The sequence below is a fragment of the Arvicanthis niloticus genome, chromosome 21 (genome assembly GCF_011762505.2).
Source record: "Arvicanthis niloticus isolate mArvNil1 chromosome 21, mArvNil1.pat.X, whole genome shotgun sequence".
NCBI classification, from domain to species: domain Eukaryota; kingdom Metazoa; phylum Chordata; class Mammalia; order Rodentia; family Muridae; genus Arvicanthis; species Arvicanthis niloticus.
The window spans coordinates 19,589,861-19,596,004 of record NC_047678.1 but is presented as its reverse complement, the minus strand read 5'-3'; the positions used below and the strand labels follow the sequence as shown (position 1 = coordinate 19,596,004).

The 6,144-nt window shown below is 42.9% G+C and overlaps 1 pseudogene; it reads left to right on the top strand.

Annotated features, from left to right (window-relative positions):
• The first annotated feature begins 815 nt into the window (after positions 1-815).
• On the top strand, positions 816-3,369 carry LOC117693660 (NADH dehydrogenase [ubiquinone] iron-sulfur protein 4, mitochondrial pseudogene; annotated as a pseudogene).
• The last annotated feature ends 2,775 nt before the right edge of the window (positions 3,370-6,144 follow it).

Sequence of the window (6,144 nt, the reverse complement as noted above, 5' to 3'; positions counted from 1 at the left end):
TAATCCCAGCACCTGGGGGTCTGAAAGCAAAGGAATTGTTACTACCTAGTGAGATCTAACCTCAAAATACCCGCAACAACAAAAACGGCTAGTTTCCAAAATGATCGATGACCTTAAAGAAGATTAAAACACCCAGTTGACAGCCTGGAATGTGGCTCAGTTGGTTAAATGCTTGCCCACTGCTCACAGGGCTCTAGTTTTCAGTCCTCAGCACCACTATAAAAACGTGTGCATGGGGCTGGAGAGACAGCTCAGTGGTTAAGACCTGCTCTTCTAGAGAACCTGTCTGGATTCAATTCTCAGCACCCACAACTGTCTATAACTCCAGTTGCAGGAGATCTGACACCCTCACACAGACAGACATAAATGCAGGCAAAACACCAATGCACATAAAATAAAAATAACTTTAAAAAAACTGTATGGAGCATTATATGCCTACAATCTAGGACTCAGAGTGATAGCCAGAGAATCATAAGTCCAGCATCACCCTTGACTATATAAGCAGTCCAAGGCTGCATCACCAAGCAAACAAAATGCAATTAAATGAAGTAAGGAAGTCTTTTTTTTTTTTTTTTTTTTTTTTTTTTTTTTTTTTTTTTTTTGGTTTTTTGGTTTTTCAGGACAGGGTTTCTCTGTGTAGTCCTGGCTGTCCTGGAACTCATTCTGTAGACCAGGCTGGCCTCGAATTTAGAAATCTGCCTGCCTCTGCCTCCCAAGTGCTGGGATTAAAGGCGTGTGCCACCACCGCCCAGCACTAAGCAAGTCAATTAATAAAGCAGATGATGGAGTCAGCAACACATGAGAATTTCAGCGGCATGAACAAGTTGCATGAAACATTGCAAGAAAACTCATATCTTGAACAGAATAGCTCCGGGAAGAGAAAACCTTCATTAAACAAAAAGAAAGTGGCAAGCATCATCAGTGGGCTAGACCAAGCAGAGGACCGCAGAGGATTCGAGCTGGAGGGTAAAACTGAGAAAATACTGTATCAAGACAAAGCATGGGGAAACGTAAACAAGTATGAACACGTGTTTCGAAACCTCGAGGACATGGTCGAAAGACCAAACCTAAGAACCCATGGGGTACAAGAGGTGCTGGGATACAAACCAGAGACACAGATGATTAGAGAAAGTATAGCAGAAAAGTGTTCAAACGGGAAAAGATATGGATGTTCAAACACAAGAGACACCAGTGTTCCAAATACACACAAATGGAAGAAGACTTTACGTACAACTTTATCGTTAAAAATCACTGTATATTTACTGATGTGATTTAAAAGTACACAAATATTTTACAACTTACAGCAGTAAACTCTGAAGAATAACATTAGACTTCTCTCCAAAATTCTTATGGCGTGGAAGAAGGCCTAGAATGGGATAACGGCTGCCCTAACACTAAATAACTGCACCCACAGTTATCGCTGTATCTGGCAGAAGTATGTTGTAAAATTGATGGGCAAATAAAAACCACCCTCGGTAACCACAAACTGAAACGGTTTGTGATCACTAAGCCAGCTCTGCAGAAAACTTTCAAAGGAATCCTAAACACAACAAAGGAAGGCTCCCAGTCACAAGTGTGAGCACAAGCCTGCCACAGTGGCACACACCTTTGTCCCAGCACTAGGAAGGCAGAGGCAGGAGGGTCTTTGTCTATATAGAAAGCTCCTGGACCACTGGGGCTACATAGAGAGGTCTTGTCTCAAAAAAAATACAAACCAACCCAAAACCAAAAAATAGAAAAGCCATCCTTATTCAGGAGAGCTTCAAGAAGAAATATCTGGGAATTAGCCTGCCTTAAAGGAATGACTAGCCTCTAAATGAAAACCTTAAATGATTGACAAAAGACATCAAACAAGACGGAAAAGAGGAAAGTATCTGTGTCTATTTAATGAATCAGCCGGATGGATAGCATGAAAGTTACTGTATCATCAGAAGTGATGTAGGAGGGGCTGGGATGAGCTCAGTTTACAGAGTGCTTATCTGAAATGCACACACTCCTGGGCTCAGTCTCCAAAACTGTGTAAAATGGGCCTGGTGATGTGTGCTTTCAATCCCAGCACTCAGAGGATAGAGTCAGCTTAAGGTTGTCCTCGGCCACACGGTGAGTTCAAATCCATCTTGGGCTACATGAGAGTCTTTCTGAAAACATAATCTTTTAAAAAGTGAGAGAAAAAATAAAAATTATCAAGTCTAATGGCATCATTCATAGAAAAGGAAAAAAAAACTAAAATTCATATTGATCTATAAAAGAATCCAGGTATTTAAAGCAATTCTGATTAGAAAGAACATGGGCTACAGGATGGGAGAAAACACTTCCAGCTATCTGTCTGTGATGGTTAGCTCCTGCTGTCAACTTGACATAACCTAGAGTCACCTGAGAAGAGAGTCTTAATGAAGGACTGCTATATCAGACTGGCCTGTGGACATGCCTGTCAGGAATTATCTTGATTATAATAAAAGTAGGAAGTACCTACTGCAAGCGGCACTAGACGGGGTCCTGAACTGCATGCGAGTGTCGAGAGGCAGTTGAACACAAGCATGCCTGCATTAATCTTCTCTCTGCTTCTTAACTATGAATGGGAGGCCACCAGTTATCTGGAATCCCTGCTGCTGTGACATGTCTGTAAGCTGATACTGTGAAATAAAAGAAATCTTTTTCTCCCCTATTTCTCAGAGTGTGCTCTCACAGCGACAGGAAACAAAGTTACTGTTTGACAGGACTAATATTTAGAATATGTAAAAAAAAATAAAATAAAAATTAAGCATAAAAACCATTCATTGGTGTTTCTCCACAGGAAGATAGATAGCAGTGGTCTCAATGTCCGTGTCACTGAGACAGGCGTTATTGAGGCAAAGAATAGTGGCTACACCTGTCATTTCTGTCCCCAGAGCTCCATCCAGGTTGTTACACATCCACATGGAAGCTGGCACAGGATCAAACTCGGGATACACATCTTATAAAAGTTGATGAGAAGTTGGATATCACTACTTTAACTGGTATTCCAGAAGAGCACATCAAAATCTGAAAGGTCAGGCTCTTTGTTCTTGTTCGCAGTAGCATGTAGTCTGGAGTAAACAGCACAAAGAATGAAAGACGGCATTTGATGCCAGAGAGAGATGGTAAAATCCTTGGATGGGTGGGCCATCAATGGCTGATCCCCTCTCCAACACGGTTCTAACCTTCCATACCTAAAAAGATGATGCAGTTGCCTTTGCAGAAAAAAAAAATGGATGGAGCTGTGATGTGGGAGAGAAGAACATCCCAAAACCCAAGTCCAAGTCTTGTGGTGCAAACTTTTCTTGGAATGAAAGAACAAGAGTGTCTACAAATAGGTTGGTGCTGGCTACATTTCTGCTTAACTGTGACTGAAGTATCAGCTAGGAACTATTGATAGTCCATGGATAATGCACCTCTTAATCTCCTAATAAATATGACCTTTAAACTATAAAAAAAATTATTCATCAATAAATGGGTTCATTGTTTGATCAGATAGTCCCATGAGAAGTACAAGTGACCTAGAAATACATAAAAAAAAGTCTTCGTAGCCCTCAGGGAATAGGAAATTAAGGTGACATTGAGATTCTACTTTACCCTTGTCAGAATGGCTATCATCAGGGAAAAAATACTGTCAAATGGGCTGAGAATATAATTCAGTGGTAAAGCAATTGCCTAGCATGCATGAGACCCTAGGTTCATATCCCAGCACAGGAAAAATATACTGTTAAGGATGTATGGCCTTTTACATACCTGACAAGAATGTAGGTAGTACAGATTACTCAAAAATCTAAAACTAGTACTATCTTAGGCCAACTGCGCCACTCATGAGAATATATCTAAAGGACTCTAAATCAACTTGTCTCAGTTAAAGTAATTATTGCCATGATGAAACACCATAATCAGAAGCAGCTTGGGGAGAAAAGGGCTTACTCGGCTTGTGTATCTTGAGTCACAATCTATTAAGAGAAGAGACAGAAGAAACTCAAACCTTTCAGGAATCTGGAAGCAGGAGCTTGAAACAGAGGCCATGAAGGAATGCTGCTTACTGGCTTGCTCCTCATGATTTGCTCAGCCTGCTTCCTTGTAGCACCTAGGACTGACTACCACCCCACAATGGTCTGGACTCTCCCGCACCAATCACTAATAAAGAAGATGTTCTACAGGCTTGCCTACAGCCCCGTCTTCACCCAGTTTAGGTTCCCTCCTATCAGATGACTTCAGCTTGTTGTCAAGTTGACATAAACTAGCTAGCATCTGAACATACCACAGAGATGTTTGTACATCAATGTTTAATGCTTCATTATTCAAAACAGCTAATACGTGAAACCAAACTACAGATGCGTGGAGAAAGGATGTGAGTTATACACAGACATACATAATAGAGTTTTATTTAGCCATAAAGAATAGCAGTATTTGTCAGGTGGTATGGCACCTGCCCTTTAATCCCAGCACTTGGGAGACAGAGGCAGGCAGATCTCTGAGTTCTAGACCAGCCTGGTCTACAGAGTGAGTTCCTGGACTGTCAGTGTAGTCCCTGAGTGGCACACCACAAAAGCTACTGCACCACAGAAGCTGTCAAAGTGGCAGCAGGCCCCTCCTTTCTCTCCCAGCCTAAGACTTCTGTAGTAAAATGTCCCACAGGCGCTGTCCAAAATGGCTGCTCCTATAGAAATGGCAGCCCCACATTTCAGCCTGAAGTTCAGCCTGCAGCTGCAGGAGCTGTCCATGGTGGCGCACCCCTTTCCCACCTCAGAGGGAGATGCCCCTCAGGAGCTGTTCACAGTGGCAGGATGTCCTCTTCAGCCTTCCCCTCCCCCCAGCAGCACCACAGAGATGGTACCTCAGCCAGAGAAGACTTCCAGCCCTAACCCATGGGCCTGGTGAAGGGAAAGGGGGGTAAAAAAAAAAAAAAAAGCCAACAATCCCTGAGCAGGAAAACTCACCAATCCTTGAGCTTCCCACACACACCCCCCCCCCCACCAATCCCTGAGCAGCAAACCCACAAATTTCTTGAACAGGAAAATCTACCAATCCCTGAGCGCCTTCCAGGCTCAGGACTTGAAATCCCACTAAACCTTACTCTGGATATCCCTGCCCTGAGAAGCTCCGCTCCTCAGAAATCTTATATAAGCACTGCCCCTTTGTCCAGTTCCCTGCTGTCTGCTCCAGGAACAGAGGGCAGCCATCCTTGGATTTGGCCCTTCATACCCCGGACCCTCTAATACATCTCTTTCATGAGATTTTCTGCCTGGTGTGACTTTGTCCTTAGAAGAAGCCAAGAAGAAAAGAATCAATAAAGAGAAGAAGCCGGGCAGAGGCCCCTGAGCCCCTCAGCTCAGCTCTGCTGTGGCTTCCTCTCACAGCCATGTGGTTCCTGGGCTCCTATGTCTCAAGATGCCCTTCTACTAGGACACTGTCCCACATCAGAGCCGTGTGGTTCCCGGGGCTTCCAAGTCCCAGGACAACCCCCATCCAAGCAGAAACACAGCCAGGGCTACACAGAGAAAACCTTGTCTCAGAAAAACAAAACAGAAAAGAATACCAGTATTATGCTAGGTATGGTCAGATGATGCCTATAATCCCAGCATTTAGAACGGAGAGGCAGGAGAATCACTCCCAGTTCAAGGCCAACTTGGTCTACATAGCAAATTTTAGTCATGGCTATACAGAGCGATCTAAACAGAAATAAAAAACGACAAAAAAAAGTGAAATTGGGTAGTTATCAAGAAAGTGGATAGAAATGGTGATTACCGGGAACTGGAGAGATGGCTTAGAGGTTAAGAGCCCTGGCTGCTCTTCCAGAGGTTCTGAGTTCAATTCCCAGCAACCACATGATGGCCCATAACCATCTTTAATGAGATCGGGTGCCCTCTCCTGGTCTCCAGGCATACATGCAGGAGACTGCTGCTTACATAATAATTAAATAAATCTTTTTTTTAAAAAGTTAAAAAAAAAAAAGAAATGGCGATTATCATGCTAAATAAAATACTCCAAAAAGATAAATATCACATGCTTTCTCTCACATATGGAATCTAACTTTAAATATATATTTACATCTAAAACCATGCTCTAGGGAGGCAGAGGTAGACAGATCTCTGTAAGTTCTAGGCCAGCCAAAGGCTACATAGTGACTTAAAAGTGACCCAG